Here is a 12,955-nt window from a genome sequence, read left to right on the forward strand (position 1 = left end):
AAAAGACGAGGAATGGGTGGAAAAACATTTGGCTCATTAAAAAAAATGTTTGAACTTTGGACGATGATGGAGCCGCAGTAAGAGGTTATTTTGAAGCTAAGTTCGAGCGTCAGCTGTGCGAAAGAGAATGTTTTTCAAGCGCATAGTGGATCGAAAAACTTATTTTGCCCGATGGACGCCGGCGCGAAGATTGAACTTTCTTAACTCCCTCCCATGTGTCATCCATTTGATAAGCAACATCGAGATATGAAAAATAGAGTTTAATCTAGAAAAAATCGAAAAACTGAAATCTTCCTCAAGCTAATCCCAAGAAACATGATTGGGTAGCTGTCCTGCTTGAGAGAGCGGAAATTTGACTTTGGTGAGTTTTTTTTTTATGAGGAGGAGCATAGACAACATTTAAGAGGAGTGAGGATTTGAATCAATTATCTTGATTACTTATCCATGCGTGTACCTTCATGGAAACGAAATTAGAGATCAAGGGACAAGAGTACTTTAATGAAAAACTATTTTCCTCCAATTCAATTAGGCCGGGGTTGTCCTAGACACGTTAACATTTCAAATAAATCCCACCCTAAGACTACCACCTGGACCATCTCCAGAACTCATGTTTAAGTTTAAGCTTTGAAACTAAAGGATATTCGTAAAGTTGATATCTTTTGCGAGAAAAGTTCTATGATAGAGCTCAATGCTTGAATAAGCTGTCTAAAGATAAAACTATAAGAATTTTTCAAAACAAAAACAAAAACTTGTACCCGGAATCGAAACTGCTATGTCACAGGCACGCCATGATCCCAATGGATAAAGCATGTTTTAAAGCAAAAACATTCCTTGGTAAAATCACACCACCTTAGGAATATGAAACCTTATTATCGACTCAATGGGCTAAAGAGGGTTAAACAGCGAAGATTATTTACCAGTTATGTCATCACGTTGAACGAGTTGGTGACACATAGTGAGCATCATCGAATTGTATTGTTTGAATTAATTTCATAACTGGATCTAACCATGATAAACGACATTTTGTTATCCAGTTACCATGCTACACTTAAGTCCCCTAGGAATGTAGATAAGACTCTTACCGGACTCCAAATAAATATGAAATGTAAGTGGACTAAGTTGTACAAGAGAAGTTGCCAATCTAAGAAATATTGTACTGTTTTATATTTTTTGACGGGATGTTCAGATTCCAACTCATTCTGATGTGAAAGCCCATATCATGTCTCTATACATCAGTACGTGATTATAAAATCATTAATGAATGTTCGTAAGCTAAAGAAACGTCATTCTTACAGATATTCCAGTCTTGTGTTGTTACTAAAGGCCCCTGCTGGCAATTTCTGCATCTTGTTTTTGGACAAGTCCCTAGGAACAAATTAACATATCAATTACCTATTTATGGAGGGAGTAAGTTTCTAAAGAAACTGTGATGCCGCGTCGGTGGAAGAGTGTAACTTATTTGATAACATAAATTAGCGATTTGCTCTGACGAAGGGCTAACCCTTGAAACGTTAGCTTTGAAACTATATACGGTAACCAATTTACGTTATCCAATCAGTTGATTATACCAAATTACCTAAGTATTTTATTTTCTCCACTGGTAACCTGAATTGCCTTGCTTTCAAATATATAAGAGACTCGCACTGTCCGTATGGTGCTTGTTGATTTGAGCTTCACGTACAAATGAATCAGCTATGAGTTTTTCCTTTAACTTCAAACCATTTGCCGATCTAATGGCTGAAAAGATCTGATGAAATGTACATTCACCAGGATTATCCTTATGCCATTCACCTTTTCGATCAAGCAGTGACCATTTAAACAAGATAACTTTTATGAACTAATAGATCAGAAAACCTCCTCCAATAATTCGGTTTGAACGTTTTAGCCAATTCCACATCCACGAGGAATATCCGTAGCGAACAATTTCTTAACAAGTTTTGACCAGTTTTTTTTGGCTCAAACGATTACCATAACAACACTTCAGTCTACTACAGTGCCATCCAGTTTTAGCTTTCCGTGTATATCACCCAAAAACGAGTTCGGTGAACGCAAGATTTGATTATTCAATACCAGTCAGCATATCATGACTTAGCTCTTAGAAACTTTTAAAAATATCAGTGGAATAAATTTGGACCCACCATAAATTATCGAAAAGCTATGATAGTGCTGAAACTACCTTACAAACTTTTTTGGTTTTCAAAGACTGAAACAAACCTACCTCTTTATGTGCTAATTGCAGTTTAGCATGAAGAAAAGGTGTGATCAATAAACTCGCTTTTGAGTGACAAGCTCATACAGTTAAACTTAAGGTTGTTTTTAAAATACCGCATAGTTAAAATTGTGAATTTCTGCGGCACGGAAATAAAATGCCCGACCTCATTAAATCTTGGGTTTATTAAAAATAGGAAATTTTCTTAAAGCCTCCGTAACGGCCATGGGTTTTCGTAATGAGCTGACCAAAAACGATTTTCTTTCACTTGGCCTCGATCAAAGGGAGCGTGTACACTTGAAATGATTAATTATATACTAAAAATAATTTTCGAAAATACCAGAGCTTAATTTGACCAACGCTTTTGCTGTTTACCAAAACCAGCAAACAAAAAATAAATAAATATGCAATGGTAATGATGCTCACGGAAACACCCGAAATGTTTTTTTGGCTATCTTGGAGGATAGTAAATACATGTAACATCAATTTTTCCTCCACAGCAAGGATCAGAAGCAAGTGTTTATATTCTTAGAGTAATTTCAATGCTGCGCTCAGAAGTAATTCTGTCTCACTTTGTGTAACAGCTCTAAGTGACTTCTTTCCCATGAATATAGAGGTTAGCTCCGAAGGCTTAAACTGGGTCCGATCTACTACTTGGCTCTTAGCAATAAACTGATATGCTTCTCATGCAGAGCACTTTGTATAAAGCTGATCTAAGATATATCGACGATTCTCTGTTTAGTTCGAGTATTTTTACACTGCAATGGTAAGTGTTCTTTGAGTACGATATGAAATAATGAACTTAAGAAATTTACTGAAGTCCAAATTTTCAGCTGATCTCAATATCGTTTTCTTTTACTTATCTCGCCGTGTAACTTTCCAAGCTGCTTTACTTAAGACATTAAGTTTTTTCTACCTAAAAGTTTTACAGAGCCGGAAGAGAGCTTTAAAAATATAGTAAAGATGGACGAAATTTTTCCAAGTTTATCATGGATGATCTATTTCCCATGTGAGGGTCATTTCGCCAGTCAGTGTTTATGTTCTACGTTCGAATCGAGCAAAAGAATAAATACTCTGATATTGATGGTCCGACATAGATACTTTATCAAAGTTTACTCATCACTCAGAAATTACACATCACATGGAGGTAATCTATGGAAATACTTTGATTATGTCCAAGAGAAATGATAGATTGACACTGATTTCGTTACTAGATTCAACGGGTTTTCTTTGTCAGGTTGTAGTTGCTGGTGTTGTTGTTTTTGTTGTCCTTTCACCAACTTAACATTTGCAGGTGGGCTCTAAGGTCTAACTTAATATTTTCATGATCAAGCTCAATGTGTAGACCTTTACGTGGAATAGCGGACATAATAATTTTTAAAGTGAATTTTGCCAAATCAAAATGCATGAATTTAGCTAATTTGCGAAATTCATGCAATTTGATTTGCGAAACACACCCGAAGAACCTCACTGAATGAAACATTATTTTCCATCCGTTAATCTTCAATATATCAAAATACAAAATAGGTTGACAAAGTCAATATGACTTACAGTTTTATCAGATTAGAATTTCTGCTGAAAACTTCTTTCGGCAAGTGCTTCAATTTGTTGTTTGAGAGCGTGCTGCAACAAAAAAGAGAGTCAGTTTTAACTCAAATTGTGAAAGGATAATCAGCAGCTAGCAGAAAAACCGTCATCTGTTTTTACCGAATGAGTGTCCAAAGAGAAAAAACCGGTAGAGAAACTCTTGATCGAAAGTAAAACAAAGTCAATATCTCAAACTCCTGCGTAAATCTGACTGAAAATTAACCTGTACAACATTTTCAAATACATTGAATATGCTTTCACTGGTTTTTTTTACATTCTAAGTTAAATCAGTTGGCTCTTCCTTCATTTCAACACTCTGAATGCAGATAGAAAGGGAAAATCACCCGAAGCATCTGGTTCAACAGTTATGGAATGTAATTCTTGTTATTTCTTATGAAATTTCTTATAAAATTACAAACGGCCATAAAATGATTTTGTCTTTAGTATAACATCTCGTACTTTAGGCAATCATTGTGTCACCTTCAAATTCGAACAAAGGCCAAATTTGAGGCTGAATCGTTTACATGAAAAAATTACGCATGTCTGATTGGCTGAAAACGATTGCATTTTTCATATAAATTCTTATTGGCGCTGCCAAAATTTCGTCCTTCTTGACGTACTTCTGTGGTGAGTTTTTCATATGTAAGTCATTAACAAGACTAACAAGTAATGACATGATTTCGAGTGCAATTTGGTGTAAATAAGCGCATGTAAATCTGTCAAAGACGGACTCGTGCAATTTTTTTGTCTTTGAAAATTTTTTAGTATTTATTAACATCATATTGCACTCGAAATCATGTCGTTACCTAAACTTATATGATGTATTAAGAACTTACAGTTTTCCTGTAGCTCGGGGAATTTTCTCTGGAATTGACTTAAGCTGTTTTGTTCCACAGTCGGCCGATAATAAGTTCTTCATGTTACCTTTAAGGACTTTGCATTGGCACTGTTGAGGGCACTCTGACAAACAAAAACAGGCTTCCATTAAAAATTGATATTTGAATCATATCTGTGTGTTCGAATCAAATTGATGATGACACGTTACAAAGTATACCATCCGTTTAGCTAAGCATTGTTCAAAACCATCCAAAACTAAAATGCTCTCTCATCGAAATGAAGACATATTTCACATCACATTTTTTATTTCTATTCAGCCGTTGGTGCAAAACAGCTCATTATAATCACGAGCATGATTTTTATTCGCCACGTATGAAAATGATCTAAAATACTTAATTATTGGGATTTGTTGCTCTCTGGTATTTTCCGTTTGATCTGTTCAAAGATAAGGAGAATAGTAAAGTCAATCCGGTGCAAACTTTGTTAAATTTTTCCATGTTCACGACGTAGATTCAAATAGACCGAACCTTATACCGCCAGAGTCGCATTAGAGCTTTTTTTGTTTGTTTAAGCGAAAAATATGTCAACGAGTTGTGTTAAATGAGTGCTACCCCCAATTTTAAAACCTTTTTGCGGATCGCCAAAATTTCGCCAATCTTCAAAGGAGTCGATATCCTGCCTCGCAGGCATAGCGAACAATCTTGTTTTTAAACCATTTAGCTATCATCGTACACAAGCCATGTTCAGATAAAATTTAAACGGGAAAAATACGCTGTGGTCCGCTAAAGTAGTTTGGCGCACGCGATGGCAGGACATCTGACCCTCAGTTTTCGTTTGATGGAAACGAGGAATTTGAGTGACGTTTTTATTCGAATGTCTGACTCGTACCCTGGGCCCGGTCACTGGCGGCAATTTGGAGAACAATCGGCTTTAACGAGTACTTCTCCTTCCAATGGAATCATCGAAGCCAGCACAAGTGGCGCAAGCTGCGACCAAAAAGATCGACAGGAAAAAAGAAAGCGGAATACGATACATGGTCCCAAGCTCGAACCATGACTCCAATGAACGCGGAGACCTCGACTACGGACGGTTTCGAAAGCGAGCTCTATTTAATAGAAGTCTTCGCCCTCTACGTCTAAGAGTTGATACTAGCCGCATAGAAGCCTGCTGATAATATACCAACAAGATAAAAAACGCAACGTTGTTTTGCAGAGAAAGAAAGCTGCGAAGATAATCATTCGATGACGATCCATACTTTTCCCAGTAATTTAGCGATAACTTTTTCTTTATCCTTTAGTAGAGGGAGATGGGTTCGTGATTGACGAACGTGTCAATCAATGAAGTTTTGATCAAAGGATACTAGTTTGATACGTCCGCCTCCAAAAATTGAAAATTGCAAAAATGTTTGCCAATGTTTGGCTCGCGAAAAATTGACAGATATTTGAATTCGCTCCAGTGCGACCCGGCCCTTAAATTCTCAATTTCAAATAGATTCAAATAGACCGACCTACTAATCCTCTATTTTCTTATGTGACGTATACGGCGAACGACTTAAAGATGGCTATCCTGACCGAAAAAAGGCTCTCAATTTTCTATAAACTGATTTTATTGCGTGCATTGCCTCTTGCGCGGTCGCAGTAATAGAAAATGCCTTTAGGTTAGCAATTTGAGCTCAGGGGAAAACCGCACTAACGTCACTTGCGACTTTTGCTAGTTGTTTATTTATCCATTCTGAACGATTTTGCGATTATTCAATAGTTTGAACAGCACAGTTTTTGATGGTACTTTTTCTTGGGCAGCGGTCAATCGAGTCAATTAATAATTTTTTTAAAAGCAAAAGCATGAAAACTAATCTTTTAATAATTAAAAAAAGACACTTAGTTGTTTTATGTTTTACTTCATAAATGTGACGTTTCAGGTTACCTTTGAATAAAATTGTAGAAGGTTTTATTCTAAAACAAAAAGTTCCCAAAATCGACATAAGACAAAGAGTAAGGTTTACCAAAAGCATACACAACAACTGAGATCCCCTTGAAGTAAAGATGTAACTTGAGACTTACTCTCGACAACAAGACTGATGTTTTTTGGCTCCTGGTCGTCCACTTCGCAGCTGTAACTTGTATTTCCTTCTTCTTCAGTGACGTTGATATGAAGTCGCACACTAGTGCTGTTTTGCACAACAGCGCCATTCTTTCTCCAAACAATGCGAGGAGCTGGTCCACCTTCCGCCGGGCACCACAACGATGACAAATGATTGAGAAGGACAAACTGAGTCTCTGCGACGTCTATCAGGTTGGTGGGAACTAAGCACAAACATAATAAGACATATCATCTAGAATAAATTATACCATTAAGAAAATCAAAACACTTAAACCTAAGAATACTTACCTCTTGCATTTAGTGCTTTTCCTTCATAGGAACTGTTATACGTTAGCCAGTATCTATGGTTAGATGAAAATCTTAACCACATGTTCTGTCCACTGGAACGTAGTTTAAAGAGAGGAACGTATCTTCCACAAAATACACCCAAAAGATTTCCCGACTGATTATAGCCATCACGGATCTCAAGATATTCCTTATCAGCACAAGGTGCTCCAGGTGAGTAAGGGTCCATCCATAGCTCCAATTCTATTTCCACATATTTCCCTTTTTCTACTTGAAGACGGTGGGTTGTATCAAAGTATGGGATATATCGGGAATATGCCCCCGCGATTATTGCAACTGTAACAAAGAACATAATTTCACAGAGGAATAAGCATACATACTTTGAACAGTTAGCTCATTAATGACTGTCTACTTGCTTCACTTATCGTGTGCGTAAACGATAATGCAAACTCATGATAGACTCTGAGATTAACTTCATAGGAAACTTTTCCCTGTATTTTTGTGGTAAACCTGTTATACGAGAAGTATTTATTCTTAATAAATCAGTGAGCGTGTCAAACTCCTACGTCAGTAATTAAGAGTAAATGTCAGTAAAAATCAAGGAAAATTAAAAAAAAGTGACCACGGTCAAAAAATCGATTGCGCTCATACTTTGTCAGTTTGAAGGCCTAGGTAGGTAACTAGATGAGTGTTCTGCGTCTGTTAGGAAGTCTTTTCAAGGACTTGATAACTTTTCATCTCAAGGAGCAGAGGCATTTGATGACCTGGACAAAGTGGTCGATAAACTGGTTGATTGTGGAAAAACAGAAGTGTGGGCCAGGGAAATGAAGCAACAGTTACGCTCATCAAAGCAATACCTGAAAAGCGACTACAAGGTATTTGATTTATTTCATTACACGGTTTGTTATGAAGTACTTCAAAAGAAAGGCGCAAAACTGACAGAAAGTTGATGCAACAACACAGGCAAATTATTTTCCTAAAGTTCAAATCTTTGAAAATGCATAATATTGATACTTGAACTAGTTCCAGGTCCTCTCGTGCGTAACTAAGGAAGGAATTATTGTCGATAACCTGTAAGTTATATTTATACATTTTGAAAACAAAGGGGGACCGTCGGCCTTTTCAATGTAACTGTTTTATAGAAATAGTAGTTAAGATCAGGACGATATAATTACTGTATTTCCTCCGCTAAGTGCCCGGGCGCTGGATCGAGTCAGGAAGGGGCTCCTAATATAGAGGTTGGGCGCTTGTTCCAAGAGCGATTTACTTAAGAGGAGCTCGCTTATTGGAGGAAATGCGGTGATTGAAATTGTTTACGTTTTTGTTGTCTTCGGCTTGTTTCAGGTCCATGTGGTTGAGTCTTCGAGCATTGCTGATCATTGTAGGACTTACGCCTTAAGTGACTCAACAGACTCTGACTTCCAAGGCCACTGCAGTCATTCACACAACGAAACATGTGCACAGTGTTGCCAGCTGCAAGAAGTTCTAAGCATCTTGGAGAGTGAGTGTTCAAGTGCAGTTTGTAACGAGGAGCAGAAATCGGACATGCTACACGCTGTTAAGCAGGCCAGAAATAATATCTTGAGCTGGAAAGCCCACCAGTTGCGCTCCGTTCACCAAGATCAGGCCAAATGTTCTGTTCTAGCTAAAATGAAGAGCAAATGCGACGTGTTACTAGTGCAGGATTGGGCAATGAAATTTATGCCACGAAAATTTCGAGAGCCGCAATCAGACTGGTTTGCTAAGCGCGGTTTACCATGGCACATAACAGTTGCTATTAGGAAGTCGGAAGAAGGCGGGCAGTTTGAGTCTCAAACATTCGTACATGTCTTTCAAAACTGTTTACAAGACAGTGCTGTAGTGGTATCGATAATGCAGGATTGTCTTGTTTCGCTGAAGAAGGAAATGCCGGAATTAGAAAGGGCGTTTTATAAACAAGATAATGCCGGCTGTTACCACAGCGGATACACTATCGTTTCAGCAAAATTTGCAGGCGACATTGCTGGCGTGGGCGCCAAGCAGCGACTATTAAAGGAGACATTGGAAGATATGTAAACGAGGGCAATGATATGACAACAGCAATTCAGCTCAAAACAGCCATAGAGTCTGGTCCAGGATCTTGCGCTAAGGCTAGTTACGTTACATTCAACCCGTCAAGCACTCGGCAGGTCAAATGGGATGGTGTAAGCTTACTCAACAACTTCAAGTATGAGGAGAACGGAATACGAGCGTGGAGGGCATTTAATGTGGGTCCTGGAAAGTTGCTACCGTGGTCTCAGTTTGAAGGAGTTTTGCAGGTCCCGGAAACTCTTGAAGTGGTTGATCCCCCATCGCAGAAATTGAGTACTAAGCCATCTTTCAAGAAGGTGAGACACAGACATGTAAATAAAAAATCTGCAAGTGATCCAAATGCAGCCAGTGATGCCAATAGCCGAGAACAAGAAGATGATGATGGTGAAAACGAGCAAGCCTTGCCGCTTTTCCCATGCCCCGAGGAAGGGTGCATTAAAGCATACAGCCGCTTTGTATCATTACAAGCACATCTAGACACGGGGAAACACAAGCGACTACCTGAACAGGAAACGCTGTATGACAAAGCAAAACGAGGATATGCTTCAAAGCTAATGGATGAAGGTAGCAGGATTTCCACTGTGCAGTTACAATGTGAAGAACAAAACAGCCAATGCTTTTCGCCCCTTACAATGGGATGGGCACTTAAGACAATCGCAAAGAAGACACGTTTTACGCAAAAACAGAATGAATTTTTGAAACAACAATTTGAAATTGGCGAGCAGAGTGGAAGGAAAGCAGATCCGAATGAAGTCTCAAAAATGATGAGATCTTCAAGGGACGAGTTAGGAGCTCGTCGATTTCTATCAGAAGAAGTTCTAACAGGACAGCAAATCACTGGATTCTTCTCACGACTGGCAGCAAAGAAAAGGCTTCCTCCCAGTACAGTGAACCGGGAAGAGTCGGACGAAGAGACCACTAGAGAAGATGACAGAGCATCACAAGAACAGGTAATCCAATCTGAAATCTATGCGCAAGTGATGAGAGAGGTTTCCCTTCAGCACCCCATTGTATCGTCTTCAGGTTACAACATCTGTGAACTCATGCGCATGGGCAAGAAAAAGCTGATGTCACTGAGTGTGGACATGCTGCGCAGTATTTGCGATGAACTTGGTGTGGACGTCTCTGATATAACACAAAGACGAAAGAATCCGTTTATTAGTCGTCTTTCAAAGCTTGTAGGCGAGTGCGGCTGTACCTCATAAGCAGATTAATAAACTGTTTTCTGTTGACTAATTATGCCTTGCGCATACTTGTATACAAGATAACATCATATATTTTCTTTCGAAAAAATCGTTTCATTTGATCGTTATCTTTTTTCAAAAGTGTGTTCAGTGAAGAGGTAGACACACTAATGGTATGGCGACCACCTCAAGGCTGCCACCGAATTAAACCAGCCAACCAGTCCGTAATGTAAGCTAATTACAGTTGTATATCCATTCAAAGTTTTAGGGCTAAAATGTTTGAAATTGTCTCCGCAAGAAGCCAAGAAAAATTCAAAGTAACAAAGCTTGACGTACAAGATTGATCAAAGATCTACTTAAATATAGTTTTGTGGGGAAATGGCCATATTGGAGTGATGCAACGACCGTAATTGTGCTATTAAACATAAACATATAAATATTGATGTGACGTTTCCACTAGTATACTGTGCAAACTGTGCACTTTGTGGGTGGTTGGGGAGAGAGAGTAGTATGGTTGTTAAATCCTTTCCCCCACCCCCTTCCCTCCTTTTTAAATGTCGTAAAAATGACAGTGCACATTATTTATTCTTCGGTGCCCTCTTTGGAAAATTCTTAGTATTTTTCATCGAATATTGTCAAAATTAAACTTTATTTTCTCTATCAATGACAGACTGTAGTGTTGTTTGACAAGCGCAATCAGTAAAACATGCAAGTCGTAAAACTCATAGTGTTTTTAATAGTCGCATTGGACAACAGAATGAAGAGGATACAAAACTCATTGGAGACAGTTCCTGCTTGGTAGTACATTTTTTAGTTGTTATTTGCCTGAGCCCACAGGGACGAGCTATTTTGAAAGGTCAAATATCTTCATGGATTGGAAAAAATATATTCCTATTCCAGTGCGGCTACTTTTCACAGCTCTTGCTGAGTGACCCGAAACATTTTCCTGTATGGTGCAAAAATTAATACTTTTGAACATGATGTATTACTCAGTAAGTGACACAGGCATAATCGGAAAAAAAATTCGAGTGCTTCATGGGACAAACATCCTGCATACTGCTAGGATTGGAATGTCATGTGTGGCATACGCGCAATGGAATAAATGTGATAGAATATTTTTAAGCCTGGTGAATAAATGAGAATGATGTATTATTCAGTAAGTGACACAGGCGTACTCGGAAAAAAAGAAATCCGAGTGCTCTAGGCCATCAGGAGTCGAAACTATCGACATCGTGTCAGGTTATGCCTAAGTGACACGATGAGACGGTACGGGTAGTCATCTCCAATAAACTCGTTGGCTTTTAAAAACACGCAATCTCGCTAAAATCAATTCTGGTTTAAGTCCGGAAAGTTTTTTAGGACTTTGTGCGATGTTTTATATCCTTGTTACACAGCGTGAGCAGTGTGACGAAAGCTGAGTAAGGGTAGAAATTAGCCATTGGAAGTTACTTAGCAAGTGCGTTCGTCTGCGCCGCAAATCCCACCGACAATATTCAAGAACGAGCAAGACGTCGTTGTTATGTATGTCTATTAACTTCGCCAACAACATACTCTGGTTATATGGTTAAGTAGATTTGTTTATTTAGAGAACGATGCAATATTTGCTTTTCGTGGAAACAGTTACTTCCAATTGGTTTTCGACGGCACAAAACTTCTCATACTAAATAAAATCAATTCTAATTGAGCTAGAATTACTATTAAGGTTTTCTTTTTTTTTTCAGCAAGTTAACTGGGAAACCTGGCACATCTTTGAGTAAGATATTTTAAAAATACGACTTATTTAAAATCAACGGATGTAAATATCTGTTTGTTACTGTACTAATTGTCGCTAAGTCGCTCGTGCGTGACGCAGATTAGGGAGCGAACCTGTGAGATTTAATTTCAGCTCGTGGTAATTTTGGTGTTTCATAGTTTGTTTTACCTGTGTAGACAATATTTAACATTAATATATATTTTTAAAACGCTTCAAACCGCTAAAAAAGCAAAACCCTTATGTTTTATGTACAAACTTTGGCCGAGGAGTTAATTTATTCAATAGTGCTTTGTTATGTAGAGTTGTAGATTTCAAAGGCGCTCAATTGGAATTTTATCGAATTTTGATCGGCGTTCATGCAAAAGTGCTACTAGATCCTAAAGATTTAAAACCGTAGACCTAAAAATCAATGACTGAACTGTCTTTGGTTATAATATCAGAGGACTTGAAGAACTACCGGTCAGCTTTTTTCGTCGCTGAGTTTGGATTATTTTACACCTTCGCGTAAATGAGAAAAGTGTGTCTTCTTAATCGGGTCTCAGTTCGCTCACAAATGAGCAGAGATAAAAATAATTCCCATGGTTTGACTAAGGAAGAATCAATGTATTCAATTATACTTAAGAAAGATTCACAGCTATGTAAACGTCTGTGTAGCGAGAAGCTGAAAAGTGTAAAATTTCGAGTTTCCGTTAGGTGAAATCCGAGCTTCCGGTACGGTGACCGTTTTTCGTGGTCTTCTGCCGTTATATGGAATATTTGAAAAAACTAACCTCACATCCTTCAGTTACTTACCTAGGCCTTCAAACTGACAAAGTATGAGCGAAATCGATTTTTTGACCGTGGCCACGATTTCTTTGATTTTTACTGACAATCACTCTTAACAACTGATCAGACATGCTGTGCCACAAGAGTCAAATGTCCCTGATCGTC

The 12,955-nt window shown here is 38.2% G+C and overlaps 1 pseudogene; it reads left to right on the forward strand.

The window, feature by feature from the left end:
* The first annotated feature begins 7,704 nt into the window (after window positions 1–7,704).
* LOC149050682 (uncharacterized) lies at window positions 7,705–10,329 on the forward strand (annotated as a pseudogene).
* The last annotated feature ends 2,626 nt before the right edge of the window (window positions 10,330–12,955 follow it).

The sequence above is a fragment of the Pocillopora damicornis genome, chromosome 2 (genome assembly GCF_964200805.1).
Source record: "Pocillopora damicornis chromosome 2, jaPocDami1.2, whole genome shotgun sequence".
NCBI classification, from domain to species: domain Eukaryota; kingdom Metazoa; phylum Cnidaria; class Anthozoa; order Scleractinia; family Pocilloporidae; genus Pocillopora; species Pocillopora damicornis.